The sequence below is a fragment of the Rhinopithecus bieti genome, unplaced genomic scaffold, assembly GCF_001698545.2.
Source record: "Rhinopithecus bieti isolate Rb0 unplaced genomic scaffold, ASM169854v2 scaffold_6710, whole genome shotgun sequence".
Taxonomy (NCBI): Eukaryota; Metazoa; Chordata; class Mammalia; order Primates; family Cercopithecidae; genus Rhinopithecus; species Rhinopithecus bieti.
Window position 1 is genome coordinate 3,268,333 of NW_016805362.1, and position 17,714 is coordinate 3,286,046.

Here is a 17,714-nt window from a genome sequence, read left to right on the forward strand (position 1 = left end):
TTTTTTTCTTTTTTTTTTTTTCTGAGATAGGTTCTTGTTCAATTGCCCAGGCTACAGTACAGTAGCTGTGTGAACTGGGCAATCGGCTCACTGCAGCCTGGACTTCCTGGGCTCAAGCAGTCCTCCCACCTCAGCCCCCAGAGTAGTTGGGACTACAGGCATGGGTCACCATGGCCAGATATTTAATAATTTTTTTTGTTTTTTTCTTTTTCTTTTTCTTTTTTTTGAGACGGAGTCTCGCTCTGTCGCCCAGGCTGGAGTGCAGTGGCCGGATCTCAGCTCACTGCAAGCTCTGCCTCTCAGGTTCACGCCATTCTCCTGCCTCAGCCTCCCAACTAGCTGGGACTACAGGCGCCCGCCACCACGCCCGGTTAATTTTTTGTATTTTTTAGCAGAGACGGGGTTTCACCGTGTTAGCCAGGATGGTCTCGATCTCCTGACCTCGTGATCCGCCCGTCTCGACCTCCCAAAGTGCTGGGATTACAGGCTTGAGCCACCTCGCCCGGCCCCTTTCAATTCTTAAGAAGAAAATATATAAAAGAATTATCAGATTGTTCACAAGTTTCTAGTATGAGGCCTTGCACAAATAGGTGTTCAATATATATTTGTTATGTGCGAAAAGGCATCTTTGGAATAGCACATATAAAGCAATATAAAGATATTTCATGGTCCTACAGTTCTTAGACTGTATCACAACACAGTCCAAATCCAGTATTTCTAAAAAATCTTAAGGAATGCATAGTATTGTGTTTCAAATGGTATATTACAATCCATTAGATGTTATCAGTTTAGCGGGTTGTGATTAACATTTTAAAGCAATGGAATATGAAATATCATGACCTTTAAGTTGGGGCATACAGTAAGAAAAACAAAAATTCTGTTATAAATTATAAGGGTAAATGTTTCCTGAAGCTTCAACTGTATGTGTGTGTGTGTGTGCGCGCGCTGGGTCATGATATAAAATGTATTCCTTAGGTAAGTTGAAGTTTTAAAAGTCGTTGACCCAGTATAGTTATACAGATTATAATTTACACAGTGCTGTTCTCATTTTGCTTGATTTAAAAAACAAAATAATGGATGTAGAAGGGACTATTTTTCAGGTGGAGGAGGTAATTAGAAGAAACTAAAATACACCTACTTTACTAATAGGCTCAGGTCATGTTTTGGGAGACTCTTGGTCAAATATTTTTGAAGACTTTCCTTCCCCCTTCCCTCATACTATGCAATTAATGATTTCTCTCATTTCTTATGAGAAAAAAATGGAATTGTCATTTTAACTATCAACTAACTTGTTTGTTTATTTATTTATTTTTTGAGATAGAGTTTCACTCTTGTTGCCCAGGCTGGAGTGCAATGGTGTAATCTTGGCTCACCGCAACCTCTGCCTTTCGGGTTCAAGGGATTCTCCTACCTTAGCCTCCCGAGTAGCTGGGATTACAGGCATGTACCACCACGCCCATCTAGTTTTGTATTATTAGTAGAGGTGGGGGTTTCGTTTCTACATGTTGGTCAGGCTGGTCTTGAACTCCCGACCTCAGGTGATCTGCCCACCTCGGCCTCCCAAAGTGTTGGGATTACAGACGTGAGCCACCGTGCCCGGCCTCAACTAACATTTTAAAAGTCACACTAAGAATTGTGAACACCCTACCCTGAAGACAAATTATATGTGTTGCTTAAAAGGAATGAAAATTTGATGTTTTAAAAAATTCCTGTTACAAGTTCCTCTTAAAATTATGCTTACTTGCTACTTAATCTATCAACTTAGAGAAAACTTCCTGACTAACTTGCTCCAAATGAGGCAATAGAGCTCAAAATTTTTTTCAACATTTTATAAAATATTTCAAGCATGCAGCCAAACTGAAAAAAATGACAGTGAACACACATCAGATTATATAAAATATATATATAATTTCCTGAGTCGCTGAGATGTGCGTGCCATCATGCCTGGCTAATTTTTGTGTTTTTAGTAGAGATGGGGTTTCACCATGTTGGCCAGGCTGGTCTCAAACTCCTGACCTTTATGTGATCTGCCCGCCTCATCCTCCCAAAGTGCTAGTTTTTAAATTATACTCCACCACAGCTACTAATCCATTTTATCTTTAATGCTTTTCAAAACAAATTACAGACATCAGTACACTTCCCCATAAACACTTTAGCATGTAAACCATTAGCAAATTTGGTATTTGTTTAAGGTTTTCTTCTTTTGATATAAAAGTAAAATGCACAAATTTTAAGTATGCACTAGCTGAGTTTTGACAAATGTATTGACCTGCTTACGCAAACTCCTATAGATACAGACCATGACTGTCACACCGAAAAGGCCCCTCATACTCCTCCTGGTCAATTCTCACCTCTCTTCGCACAAGGCAAAATTTTCTACCATAGATTTGTGTTGCCTATTTTAGAATTTCACATAAATGTAATAATAAAACATGTATTCTCATGTCTGGCAGCTTTCACTCATCAGTTTTTGGTATTCATTCACATTGTTTCGTGTGTCAGTAATTGATTGCTGAGTTGTGTTTCATTGTGTGAATCTGACATAGTTTGTATATCCATTCTCCTATTGATGAACACCTGGGCTATTTCTAGTGTTTGGCTATCATGAATAAAGCTGATATGAACATTCTAATAGAAGCCTTCTTGTGAATTTAACCTTTCATGTCTTTTGGATAAATATCTAGGGGTGAAATTACTGGATCTTAGGATAATGCATTAAGAAATGCACCTTTGGCCGGGCGCGGTGGCTCAAGCCTGTAATCCCAGCACTTTGGGAGGCCGAGACGGGCGGATCACAAGGTCAGGAGATCGAGACCATCCTGGCTAACACAGTGAAACCCCGTCTCTACTAAAATACAAAACTAGCCGGGCGAGGTGGCGGGCTCCTGTAGTCCCAGCTACTCGGGAGGCTGAGGCAGGAGAATGGCGTAAACCCGAGAGGCGAAGCTTGCAGTGAGCTGAGATCCGGCCACTGCACTCCAGTCCGGGTGACAGAGCGAGACTCCGCCTCAAAAAAAAAAAAACAAAAAAACAAAAAAAAAGAAATGCACCTTTTTCCAAATGATCTTTCCCCAAAATGTTTGTGCTATTTTACATTCCCAATGATTGGATGTCTCCATATTCCCTCATTCCCAGGGTAGGTAAAAGGTAATAGAAGGGTCATAATACCTCCTTCCATCAGGGAAATGCAAAATATTGTCTTTAAAACAGAGAATAAAGGTACTAGTAGAATGACTTTTTGATCAGTCACTGTCTTTTGGTGTCCCCAAACTTGTTTGTCAATTGTTATATAAAGAAAGTGGCTGGGTGTGGTGGCTAACACCTGTAATCCTAGCACTTTGGGAGGCCTAGGTGGGTGGATCACCTAAGGTCAGGAGTTCAAGACCAGCCTGACCAACATGGTGAAACCCTGTCTCTACTTAAAAACACAAAACATTAGCCGGGTATGATGGCGGGTACCTGTAATCCCAGCTATTTGGGAGGCTGAGGCAGGAGAATCGCTTGAACCTGGGAGGTGGAAGTTGCAGTGAGCTGAGATTGCGCCATTACACTCCATCCTGGGCAACAAAAGCAAAACTCTTATCTCAAAAAAAAAAAAAAAGTAAGGTTTAGTCTAGAGATGACTCGTCCTTTGGCAAAATTCAAAACCAAATTGCTACCTATTTCTCTGTAAATAATTATGTGGCTTTTGTCTTGTTTTTGTTTTTGCTTGTGTTGTAGACTTACTGTGCTCTGAGGCATCTGGTTATAATGGGCTTTTGATTCCTATTCCATGTTATTGTCAGTTTGCATTATTTTCTTCTTTACTCTGTTAATATGGTGAATTGCATTGATCGATGTTAAGCCAATTTTGCATTCCTGGAAAAAACCCAACTTGGTACAAAAGGTTTGTATTATTATTTTTATATTTTACTAGAGTTAATTTGCTATTATTTCATCGTAGGAAATTTAAAATCTACATGTAATGAGAAGAAAATGATCTGTGATTTTCTTCCTTATAAAAGATAAAACAATGGAATGCAACAGATGATCCTTGATTGGATATTGCTATGAAAAAATATGTGCTATAAACGGTATTTTTGGTGACAATGGGGAAATTTATAGAATGAGCATGAGATGAAATTATAGAGCTATTTTTATGTGTTGAGGTGATAATGCGAGTCATCCATTGTTAACAGTTTGTCATAATAGCTTCCTGATTTATCTATATTTTGTTTTTTATAATTGTGGTTGAACTGTTTCAAAGTAAGTTTCACACATTATAACATTTCACGCTGAAATAAAGTGAAAAAGGTGAGTTTTCATACCTAAGTTGTTGATTTTTAGGTGTTCATTGTACTTTTTTTCTTTTACGTGTTCGTAAGTTTTATAAAATATGAAAAGAAAAAAATTTATATAAAGTTTGTTTTATCTTTCTAATGAATTATTTTATTCTCATGTTGTAACTTTTTTTGTCCATAATAAGGATTTTTTTTCTTAAAAGTATATTTTGTCTGACACTAAAATAATTATCTCAGAATACCAATATACTATCTCAAAATACAAGTGTAATTTCTTTTGGTTAATATTTGCTTGTTTTTTTTCCCTGCCTTTTCCTTTGAAGTTTTTTCCCCTGTATGTTTTAGATGTGTCAATAGCCTATGTTCAGATGTTTTAATTTCTCTAATCTGAGATTCTTTTTCTTTTAACTGGTGAGCTTAATCTATTTACCTTTGTTATGATTACTGATATGTTTTCATTTACTTGTCTTACTTTGTGCTCTTTATTCTTTTTTTTTTTTTGAGATGGCGTTGTGCTCTTTTGCCCAGGCTGGAGTGAAGTGGCCTGATCTCGTCTCACTGCAGCCTCCACCCCCCAGGTTCAAGTGATTCTCCTGCCTCGGCCTCCCAAGTAGCTGGGATTATAGACGCCTGGCACCATGCCTGGCTAATTTTTGTATTTTTAGTAGAGACGGGGTGTTGCCATGTTGGCCAGGCTGGTCTTGAACTCCTGACCTCAGGTGATCCACCTGCCTTGGCCTCCTAAAGTGCTAGGATTACAGGCATGAGCCACTGAGCCCGGCCTATCCTTGTTTGATGTAGGAAAACAAACAGCTTTTTCTACTACTACACACATAGAGCACAGAACAATTCTGTGACCAAAATATGGGAGGGTGATTTCTCCTCACACCAAGCAGTTCTTCAGCAGACACCAGCTGGGTGTCTGTAATTCAGTTCAGTTCTGACACAGTCTACCAGGAGATAGTGTCAGGTCCCACAGGTTAAAGGCTTCATCCCATACAGTGCCATTTCAGGTGCCAATCAGTGACCAACCGACTATAAACGGGGGGTTCCCATTACCCTCTTTTTGGGTTTAATTTGCTAGGGTTGCTCCCAGAACAGAGGGTAACATTTCACTTACATTTACCCATTTACTAAAAGGATGTTTTAAAATATACAAATGAACAGCCAGATGGAAGAGATATGCAGGGCAATGGTATGTGGGAAGGGGTAGAGAGCTTCCATACCCCCTCTAGGCGCACCACACTCCAGGAACCTCCACTTGTTCAGCAATTTTCAAGCTCCCCAAACCCTGTCCTTTTAGGCTTTTGTGAGTTCCTCATTAAGTAGGCATGATTAATTATGTCATTGATCATTGGTAATCAACTCAACCCTCATCCCCTCTCATCTCCCTGGAGGTAGGGAAGGTGAAGCTGAAAGTCCCAACCCTCTAATCAAATAGTTGGCTTGCCTGGCAACCAAACCCCCCATCCATTAACCTTACCATAGAAAAAGACACTACTTCAGAGATTCCAAGGGTTTTTGGAGCTGTGTGTCAAGAAACAGGATGGAGTGAAAACCAAATCTATATTTATTTTAAATCACAATATCACAATCCTTGTTTATGCTTTCATTTTTCCCTTTCTTGCTTTCTATTAGATTAATTCTATTTTTGTATTTCTTGGTAACATACAATGAATTTCTGAGTTTCTCTTCAAAGATTTACCCTGCTAAATTCCTTGTCGTTTGTTTTCAAACTCAACTTTATTGTTCCTCCTTGCCCCTAGTTACTATAAGCAGCCTACCCCTTTCCCATCAGCTCTAATCAATAACTCACATCTGTTCCCTTGGTTACCTGCACCCATTGTTGCCCCGAAACTGCACGTCTCACATGCTGCACCACTGTACCTCACATCCCCCTTCTCTTCCATATTTAGAAAAATATTTGCAAGTAGCCAATTGGGTCAGCTCAGATTGTGCAGTCTGGCCCCAACCCAGGGGGGAGTGACCCAGAAGTAGGGACTATGTGTCAGGAATAAAACCTGTTGCTCTCCTTTGTTTGGTGTGCTCTTGTGATCTTGATTGATGTGAGTGGCACCCTTCTGCAGAAGTAAATTGCCTTGCTGAGACAACTTTTGCCTGAGTGCTGGTTTCACTTTGCAGCACCGGGCATTTATTCCTAGAGCATTTTTATATCCAGCAATTCTGGGGGCTCATCAGGATCCCCATTCACCTTCGGGAAGGGGTCTTCGATCACCCTACCCAGGGGAGATGCATTCCACTGCCCCGTTGCGGTAGCCTCAGGGATGGGAGATTGAGACCCACCCATTGTGATGAATAAACCTGGACTCTCAGCAACGTGGGGAGGGGGGCTTGCAATACCACGGTGAGCAGGTAAATTCTGTGCGCAGATCAAGGTAGGAAACATTGCAGGGGCGACAAAGTACTTCCTTGGTGGTCGGGATGGGTGTTGGGGCATTCTGGAGGTTGAAAGTGTGTGAATGGTAACAAACACTACTGTGCGGAGTGAGTCCAATCTGCTTTTCCTTGGTCACCTCATATAGCTTAGGGAGGCCCTCCGGGAGTCCCATCAGGGGTTTATACTGACCTGCCATTAATGCTAAGAGGGACCTGAAATATTCCCTTGAGGGAAGTGGCCAGAGCGGATGAAGTGAAAGGATGCAAGGAACCTCCAGCAGACAGGGCTAAAGGATAGGCAAGAAGGCCAGGCGTGGTGGCTCATGCCTGTAATCCAGCACTTCGGGAGGCCGAGGCGGGCTGATCAGGAGGTCAGGAGATTGAGACCATCCTGGCTAACATGGTGAAACCCCATCTCTACTAAAAATACAAAAAATTAGTTGGGCGTGGTGGCGGGCACCTGGAGTCCCAGCTACTCGGGAGGTTGAGGCAGGAGAATGGCATGAACCCGGGAGGTGGAGCTTGCAGTGAGCCGAGATCGCGCCACTGCACTCCAGCCTGGGCAACTGAGTGAGACTCCATCTCAAAAAAAAAAAAAAAAAACAAAGGATAGGCAAGACATCTCTAATATGTTAGCATTGAGCCTTAGTAAAGCTTCCAGTGAAGGATAGGCAAGAGATTCCCTAATATGAGGGGTTGAGCCACAAGGAACCCCCCTAAATAGGCAAGAAATCCTTAATATGAGGGGTTGAGCCACAGCAAGCCCCTGCTAGGCAAGAAATTCCTAATAAGAGGGATTGCACCTAGCCAAGACCCAATATGGGAAAGCAAAAATGATAGGAACAGTGAAAAAGATATACCACCTGATAGTTCCCTAGATCCCATGAAAAAAGATAAGAATAGTAACAAAAATATACCACCTGATAGCCCCTAAGTCTCATGCTAAAATGTTGGGAAGATAATGAAAGACCATAAGGAAAGGCAACAAATGATAAAATGTTGCTGTTCTATTTGGACTCAAGACCTATCCTCAATCCCTCAATTTTCTGGCCAAAGTTTGGGTCGACTGAGGGGATACTATGTCAACTTTTAATTCAACATGTACATAATAAAAGCCCGGTTTCTCAAGAAGAACTGGACTATGCTCTTCACTGGAAGCAAAGACCTGTCCTCCCTTTTCCCTTATGCACCTGCCCTTACTGTAAAGACAGTGAAGGAAGGGATTCCCGGGATCTGGCAAAGAGAACAGCTCACCGGATCCCTTAGATCATCCTCCACCTAATACCCCTAGTCCCCCACCTAATACCCCCCAACCTTTCCCATCAGGTCCAGCCTAAGTCCCCCTCTCTGAAAGGACTCCAAGCTCCTAATTCACCAGGTGGCTTTTGCCGGGCTAGCAACATCAAGGATCCGCTGCAACATGTTGTTGGCGTCCTCCAGCCCATAGCTTATGCTCCTGTCCCCGGGGCTGGTTCAGGGTCCCGGCACCATATTGATGGCGGCTCTGCGGGACGCGCGGGCCAGGCTGCAGCCTATGCCCCAAGCCGACTACATTAGGGAACATCTGCCTTACGTTTGCCAGGGCCAAGTAACATGGGGCTTCAGCCGCGGCTCCAAGCAGCTAAGCATCCCCGCAGTTAAGTTTCCTAAGTAAGTAGTAGATAATCTTTCAGGTGATATATCCGCTAGCACATATTGTGGTCAGGCCAATGTTAAAGTGAAAACATCCACCAGAAAAGAACTTTAATTCTTTAAGGTCACTTATATTAAAATGTACCACCAGAAAAGTATTACATGTGTATAAGGCTATTCTGTCAAAAAGGATGGTTTAACATTAACTACTGATAATTCACCTAACCTAGCAAGTTTCTTAACAAAAGATCCAAATCTAAAAAGAAAGCACACATATTTAGATTTGACTGGTTATAAACATCTGGCCAAACTTAGGAGAAACCCTCTTCAGGAATGACTAAGGGAAAAAGAATGCAACAGGTGTTCAGTAATTAATAAAGAAGTTCCTGGAAAAATAAAGTCAAAGTGTTTAATAAAAGTCTATTCAAATTTATAAGTTGTATGCACTTAGTCAAGCTTTAAAGTACTTGCAGGACTAGGAAAGAACCATCTATAGTAATTCTAAATACACCTTTACAGTGGCTCATACATTTAGAAAATCTCAGACTAAATTAATAGTAAAAGTCAAAACCTTGTTCATGAGGAGTTAATCACCCAAGTGTCTATGGTCCATGTCTCCAAGCACCAGAAAAGCCTGTCTTTTAAAATAACCTAGCAAATCAGATAAGCCAAATAGGCTGCTGTTTCTCCTGTAGGCACTAAAGGGAACTCAAAAAATGTTACCCATTAAAGACCCCAAGCTACGTATAGCACAGTCAAAGTTTATATGTGTGTAGGAATTTATACCCTTAGTCAAACAAGTCTAGAGACTTGGTTGCCATAAATCAAATGTCTTCTATCTTCCTATTACCCTAGTAAAAATCCAAACTACGTTTCAAAACAATCCAATGCCAACATTCCTACATACTTGGTTTATCTTCCACTTTCTCTTCCCTCAAAACTCAAAATTTTCCGGTACAGGCGCCGCCCCTAGAGTTCCCAGTACATCAACACCAGCCTAAGGAGCTGGCCTAGTGCTTCTAACCACTAAAACTGCAGTCCAAACAGCAAGAAAAGATGGACACATCACATCCAAGTCAAGAAGGCATCACCATCCCCGAAGTCATGGGCCATTATCCAAGGGAATAATGTCCCCCTTCTCTTCCATATTTAGAAAAATATTTGCAAGTAGCCAATTGGATCAGCTCAGATTGTGTGGTCTGGCTCCAGCCCGTGGGGGCGTGACCCAGAAGTAGGGACTATGCGTCAGGAAAAAGGCAAAACCTCCTCTAAGGTTAAGAAAAGTTTAACTCTTTTATCTCTTCTATTACCCTTTCTTCTTTCCTCATTCTATTGCTGACCTTGTTATCAATGCAACTAAGTCAGACTCACCCCAAATCATTACCTTTGATGCTTGCCTTGCCTTGCGGCAAAGTATGTCTCTACTTTAGAAAAATACCTCTGCCCTTCAGAGATGCCACTGACCCCACGCCTTGCTCATGGCATGGGTACCAAGGCACCCCAAGTTGGGAGATATGTTCTCAATGGGCAGATGTCATCCTGACTACCAGTGAACATGGCGGGACCTCCCCAGAGGGCTGTATGGACCTAAAATCTTACCTCCGCCTTACCAAATGAACCACACCCTCTAATTGTCGACTTTACCATTGTAACCCAGTAACTATCTCTATTAATGCCCCTACCTTCACCAGCCCTGCACCCCCTTTAGAACACTTTTATGGCTTAGGAGCAGAGGCGAATGGATATGACCCTACCCTATAGGCTTCTTTAAAATACGCTTTATTAACCCACTTCTCCTCCTTCTAAACCTTCTACCCTGCCCAACAACAATGCCAAGGTCAATATTGTAGAAGTGAAGGATCTAAGACAAACTCTAGCAATTGAAACAGGGTATCAAGAACAAAAGCAATTGTTATGCTTGTGCACATGGCAGACCAGAGGCCCAGGTTGTCCTCTTTCCAAAACTAGGATGGTCCTTCAGTTGACCAGGTATGGACTGTATGGTAGCTCTTTTCCAGAATTCCACAGTTGGGGCAACAAGTCGTGTCAAGCTCTCTTTCTGTTATATCCTGAAGTTCAACACCCTGTGGGTCAGCCCCCAAGAGTCATCCAGCTTCCATCTCCCAACGTCAATTTCACCTTGTGTCTCATACCACAGGGGGAGAACTTGGCGTTCCTTGGAAGCTCAACAGGATGTAGTGAGCTCAGGCCCTTCCAATAGCTTACCCATCAGTCTGCCCTTAGTCATCCTTGAGTGGGTGTATGGTGGTATTGCAGTGGACCCTTACTGGACACTCTGCCAAGTAACTGAGCGGCACTTGTGCTCTTGTCCAATTGACTATCCCTTTCACCCTGGCATTTCATCAACCAGAGAAAGAAAAACTACAACACCAAACAATAAGAGAAGCCCCTTATGGGTCTTTTGACTCTCAAGTTGACATAGATGCCACTGGAGTCCCACAGGGAGTGCCTGACAGGTTCAAAGCCCATGACCAAATAGCTGCAGGATTTGACTCCATATTTCCACAGGTAACTATTAATAAAAATGTAGCTTGGATAAATTACATCTATTATAATTGGCAGCAGTTTATTAATTACATCAGGGATGCTATCAAAGGACTAGCCAACCAAGTAGGGCCTACTAGCCAAATGGCTTGGGAAAACAGAATAGCTCTAAACGTGTTATTAGCCAAAAGGATGTGTTTTTTGTTATGATTAAAACCCAATGTTGTACCTTCATCCAAACAACACTGCCCTCAAGGGGAGTGTAACAAAGGCCTTACAAGGACTTACCACTTTATCCAATAAATTAGCTAAAAATTTGGGAGTCAATGACCCTATTTCAGGATGGCTAAGAAAGTAGTTTGGTAAATGGAAAAAAATCATAGCTTTAATTGTTATTTCTCTTGCAATCGTAATAGGTGTACTCATTCTTGTTGGGTGTTGTGTCATATCATGCATCCGTAGGCTAGTACAAAGGATTGTACAAACAGCACTTATTAAAGCCTCCCTTAGTTCTTCTCCACCTTATTCAAGTAAACTTTTCCTTTTAGAAGATCAACTGGCAAAGCCAAGACATGTTAAAAACAAAAGTTTAAAGAGAAAGAATCGTAAGAAAATTAAAAGGGAGGAATTGTAAGAGACAATGAATTTCTCTGAGTTTCTCTTCAAAGATTTGGGCTGCTGACTTCCTTGTCCTTTGTTTTCAAACTCACCTGTCTTGTTCCTCCTCACCCCTAGTTATTGTAAGCAGCCTACCCCCTTCCCATCAGCTCTAATCAATAACTCACATCTGTTCACTTGGTTACCTGCACCCACTGTTGCCCTGAAACTGCAGGTCTCACACGCTTCACCACTGTACCTCATGTCCCCCTTCTCTTCCATATTTAGAAAAATATTTGCAAGTAGCCAATCGGATCAGCTCAGATTGTGCGGTCCGGCCCCAGCCCATGGGGCCGTGACCCAGAAGTAGGGACTATGCATCAGGAATAAAAACTTGCTGCTCTCCTCTGTGTGGTGTGCTCTAGCAATATGGATTGACGTGAGTGGCACCCTTCTGCAGAAGTAAATTTCCTTGCTGAGACAACTTTTGCCTGAGTGCTAGTCTCACTTTGCAGCACCGAGCGTTTATTCCTAGAGCATTTTTATATCCAACATCTCCTTTCCCCTCTATTGTTTTGGAAATGATACATTGTATTTCTAATAATATACTAGTTTTCTTTAAATATTTTATGCCTACTTGACTTTAAAGTTAATAAAAACTTTGACCTTCTCCTAGAACAATAGAATCTGAGAATGTGTTAATGCTAACTATTTCCCTCCTGCCTTTTGCTTAAAAGTTTTGAAGCTGGTTTTACTGAAGTATAAATTTATACATTTTAGGTTAATTTACTTTTTTTAAAGTGTTGACCAATATATACATACATATAACCACTACCATAATCAAGATATATGGAATATTCCCACCATTCCGGAAAGTTATCTTGGTTCCTTTGTATTTTGTCCCTTTCCCCAAGGCCTGATAAATTCACTGATCCAGTTTCTTTTTCTGAAGTTTTGCCCTTTCCAGAATGTTCTATAAATGAAATTGTACATTATGTGGTTTTTGTGTCTGTCTTTTTTACTTAGCATAATGTTTTTAAGATTGGAGGATGTTTCTGGGCGCAGTGGCTCACACCTGTAATCTCAGCACTTTGGGAGGCCAAGGCGGGTAGAGCTTCTGAGGTTAGGAGTTCAAGACCAGCCTGACCAACATGGAAAAACCCTATCTCTACTAAAAATACAAAAGTAGCTGGGCATGGTGGCATATGCCTGTAATCCCATCTACTTGGGAGGCTGAGACAGGAGAATCACTTGAACCCAGGACGTGGAAGTTGCAATGAGCTGAGATTGCACCATTGCACTTCAGCCGGGGCAACAAGAGCAAAACTCCATCTGAAAAAAAAGAAAAAGAAAAAGAAAAAAAAGTTTATGGGATGTTGTAGCATGAATCAGTAGTTCATTTATTGTATTGCCGAGTAGTATTGAAACTGCCTTTGCAAAACTTAGAATAGTGAGAAATTTATGACAGTGAAGGAGATCTAACCAAGCCCATCTTCCCTTTAACCCCCAAATTGTCCTTAATCTTCCTAGGTGTGGGCCAAGTTAATTTTGGGAGAAATTTAGTTTGTAATTTAAATGATAATAGCCATTCACCAAAACCATGCTGCTTTTGTAAAGCTAATGAAAGACTGCAGGATTAGAAGGATGAGAGGAGTCTGAATTCTGCTAAAGTGTAGACATTAACAGTTACCAGCCATTATTCCAGGGATCACAAGATTTGCAACTTCCCCAATTCCTCCTGCAGATAACATCATTATTGTAGAACTTAAGACTGGCCTTTTGAGATGTATTTTCAGGCTTTTGCATTTCTGACTACTGATGGCCTCACCCACACCCCGCAACTGGTCCTGGGACCCGACCAGAAGCAGATTCAGTGCTTCTCAGAAGAGGACCATTTCCCACACCCCTATGATTGCACCCCCAACCAATCAGCAGCACGTATTCCCTAGCTACTCCCCTCTCCCCAAACTATCTTTCAAAAACCCTAGCCTCCAAATTTTCAAGGAGGCTGATTTGAGTAACTATAAAGCTCCAGTCTCCCATTTAGCTGGATGTAGGTGCATCAAACTTTTAATCTTTTGCACTTCTCCTGTCTTGATAAATTGGCTGTATCTGGGCAGTGGGCAAAATGAACACTTTGGGTGGTTACAGTATTCCATTGTATAAATGTACCATAATTTGTTTATCCATGCACCAGTTGATGGACATTTGGGCTATTTTATTATAGTTTCTTGTGATTGTGAGTAAAATGAATACAAACGTTTATGTGTAGGCCTTTACTTGTTTATATAGATTTTTATTTCTCTTCAGTAAATACCCAGGAGTGTTGGCATTTTTGGGTCATATGATAAGTGCGTGTTTAACTTTATAAGAAACCATGAAACTGTTTTCCAGAGTAACTGTACGATTTTATATTCCCAACAGCAATGTATGAAGAGTTCTAGTTCTGCTTCTTCATCAGCATTTGATATGGTCAGTTTAAAAAAATTTAGCAATTCTAATCACTATGACTAAATCACTGTCATAAAGCATTCTGATCAGTACTCAGTGGAAGAATTCCCTGCCTTGCAAATTCTAGCTGCACTGGCTTTGCTGAATTCTCAACCTTTCCTTTTCAATTTGGAGAGAATGGCCCTGTTTGGGTTCCCTTTCCCTGTGCTGTGGCCTGGAAACTCGTGCAGTATGCTGGCGGCAATTATAGGGCTTCCTTCATTTGTTTTCCTTCTCTCAGGGATCACTGTTCTGTTGTTCCTGTTGTTCAACATCTAAAAACTGTTTTACATGTTTTTTTCTGGATTTTTGTTTGTTTAAAGTGGAGGAAGGGTATGTTAACAAAATCACCACAAATTTGGTGGATTAAAATATCGGTCTAAAGGAAGAAACTGAGGCACAAAATATAATTTCAAAGAGCTGACTTGAGCCAGAATGAGGACAGTTGCCTGGAAGACAGACCCAAGTAACCTTGGGTATGTTGAACTCCATTAGACCTTTGTTACAAGTAGGTTTTTAAAGGCAAAAACAGAGAGGAGGAGTGGGCTGCTACAAAGCTATTTGTCAGGAATTCTCATTGCTTTCCAGAAAATAACACTGATTAGTAATTGGCTATACATTGTTGAACTACAGGGTGTGGGTTGTGGTGTCCATGGTGACAGTCTAGAGCAGGGGTCCCCAACTCTCAGGCCATGAACCTGTACTGGTCTGTGGCCTGTTAGAAACTGGGAGCACAGCAGGAGGTGAGCAGCGGTGAGCAAGCACTATCACCTGAGCTCTGCCTCCTGGCAGATCAGCAGCAGCATTAGATCCTTATGGGAGTGCAGACACTATTGCACATGTGAGGGATCTAGGTTGCATGCTCCTTATGAGAATCTAACTAATGCCTGATGATCTGAAGTGGAACAGTTTCATCCCCAAACCATCCTGCCCCACCTCCCTGGTCCATGGAAAATTTGTCTTCGATGAAACTGGTCCCTGGTGCCAAAAAGGTTGGGGACCACTGGTCTAGAGTCCACATAGCAAGCAGCTTCTAGAGATGATTACTTAGCTCAAAGGGGGGAAGGGTGACATGACGTGACTGCTGTCACATTTCCCATGCCTCTCTGGCCTGGTAATTTAGAAGAGGCTCAATTTCTCACATAAAAAGTTTCCTTTCTTTCTCAAAAACAATACATTTATTTTCTTAGAGTTCTGGAAGTCAGAAATCTGAAATCAGTTACACTGGCTGAAATCAAGGTGTTGGCAGGACTTAGCTCCCCTGGAAGCTCTAGGGGAGAATATTTCCTTGCCTTTTCAGCTTCTAGAGCTTCATTCCTTGCATTCTTTGGCTTTAGGCCCCTTTTCCCATTTCCAAAGCCAGCAGTGTAGCATCTTGCTTCAGTCATCACATTGCCTCTGTTTCTGTTGTCAAATCTCTCTCTGCTTCCCTCTTATAAGGACATTTGTGACTACATTTAGTGTCCATTAGATAATCTCCTTATTGCAAGATCCGTAGTTTAATCTTCAAAGCCTCTTTTGCCATATAAGGTAGCATTCACAGCTTCCAGGGATTTGGGCTTGGATATTTTGGGGGATCATTATTCAGCCTACCACAGAGGGTAAATCCAGTTCCTATTGCTCCCTCACAGCTGGAAGTAGAAGTTCTTTTTTTGAATATATATATATTTTTTTTAATGTGCTTTTTTCCCCTCATGCTTTGGATTTTTTCAAAAATAATAATAAATGTTGTAAACCAAAAATAAAATTCTAAGCCTTATGACCACCTGAAAGGACCTCTCCTCTCACAAAGGGCATTCCAAAGCTAACCTGAAAAACTGTTTCGGGCCGTGATGGGAAGGCAGGTGGTCGGACATGCCTCATTATATTCTTCTCCCTTTTAGAATTAATGATAGAACAGACTCATTAAGTCTGATAAGAAACATTTACAATCTATTCTCTCTGAGGCCTGCTACCTGGAGGCTTCACCTGCATGATAAAATCTTGGTCTCCATACCCTTATCTTAACCCAGATATTCCTAAGTCTTTAGACAATAACTTTTTCAACCAATGGCCAATCAGAAAATCTTTGAATCTACCTATCACCTCGAAGCGCCCCCTGCTTCCAGTTGTCCCACATTTCCAGATTGAACCAATGTACATCTAACATGTATTTGATTAATGTCTCATGTCTCTCTAAAATGTATAAAACCAAGCTCTTCCCCAACCATCTTGGGCACATGTTCTCAGGCTCTCCTGAGGCCTGTGCCTTGGGCCATTGGTCACTCATATTTGGCTCAGAATAAATCTCTTCAAATATTTTACAGAGTTTGACTATTTTTGTTGACAATGTACTTACTTTGTTGTTGGAGGGCTTAGGTGGGTTTCCAGAAGCTGGTGAGACCCCAGCCCCAGCCGGTTTCCAGGTTCTTGACACTATCTTGAGAAAGAATTCAGGGATCAGTTGGAATGAAGCAAAAGGCAAGAAGCTTTTATTGCCAAGTACAAGTACACACTTAAGAGAGAAGTGTGGGCATGCTTGTGAGAATGAGTTGTGCACAATGGAGTTTGGGTTTCTAATTTTATAGGTTTTTAAAAATTAGGCGATGGAATAATCACTAGTTATTCTGGAAAAGGAGGGGATTTCAGGGACCTCCCCATCCTCATTACCACCCCCTTTTATCCCTTATTTGGGGTTGCCTGGAGAGTGACAGACATGTCACCCTGACCAGGGTTTTGACTGTTTTCTCTCCCTCATTTTGGTTTTTCCATTATCTATGGTTTCATTGCCTACTTCCTGTTTTGTACCCAGTGCTATTCCTCTCTCTGTTTCATAGTCTCTACCTATAAAATTCTATTATTATAATTGCCTGATGGGTTCTTCCTGCCCATTGCACAGGCAAAACTAATTCATGATATTGCAATAAAGAAAGAGTTTTACACAGGGCCAGCCACATCACACAGGACACAGAGTTGTTACTCAAATCAGTTTTCCTGAAAATTTGGAGGCAAGGGTTTTCCAAGGATAGTTTGGCAGTCAAAGGAATGAGTGATGCTGATTGGTTGGGGATACAATCATAGGGGTGTGGAAAACGGTCCTTCTGTACTGAGTCTGCTTCTGGGTGAGGGCCACAGGACCAGTTGAGACAAGAGTCATGGGTCTAGGTGGGGCCATCTAGTCATCAGAAATGCAAAAGCCTGAAAGGAGATCTCAGAAGGCCAATCTTAGGTTCTACAATAGTGAATTGGGGAAGTTGCACATCTTGCGACTGCTGGAATAATGGCTGGTAATCATTTAACTATGCTTACATCTTAGCAGAATTCAGGCCACTCTCATCTTCCTAACCTCTTGGCCTTTAGTTAGTTTTACAGAGGCAGTTTAGTTTTTGGGAAGGGCTATTATTTAAAATATAAACTAAATTTCTCCCAAAGTTAGCTTGGCCTGCACCCAAGAATGAACAAGGGCAGTTTAGGAGGTTAGAAGCAAGGTGGAGTTGGATAGATCAGATCTCTTTCACTGTCATAATTTTCTCATTGTTATAGTTTTTGCAAAGGTAGTTTCATTGTTTAAAGTTCTTGATGGTTTAAACCTGCTGTTTGTTGTAACTACGGATATTAATTAGTGAGAGTTTGCTTTTTACTTCTTTGTAATTTTGGATTGTGATCTCATGTTCAAGGTGCCTTTTGTAGTGGGAATCCTGCCAGGCCTGGGCTGAAGTTTGTATCCTGATAGTCATTTTGCATTTGCTTTCTACCAGGTATCCTGGGAGTGTTGCTATCCCTCTAGGTTTAATTTTTATCTTTTTATTTTGGTGGTTACAAGAGTAGGTAGTT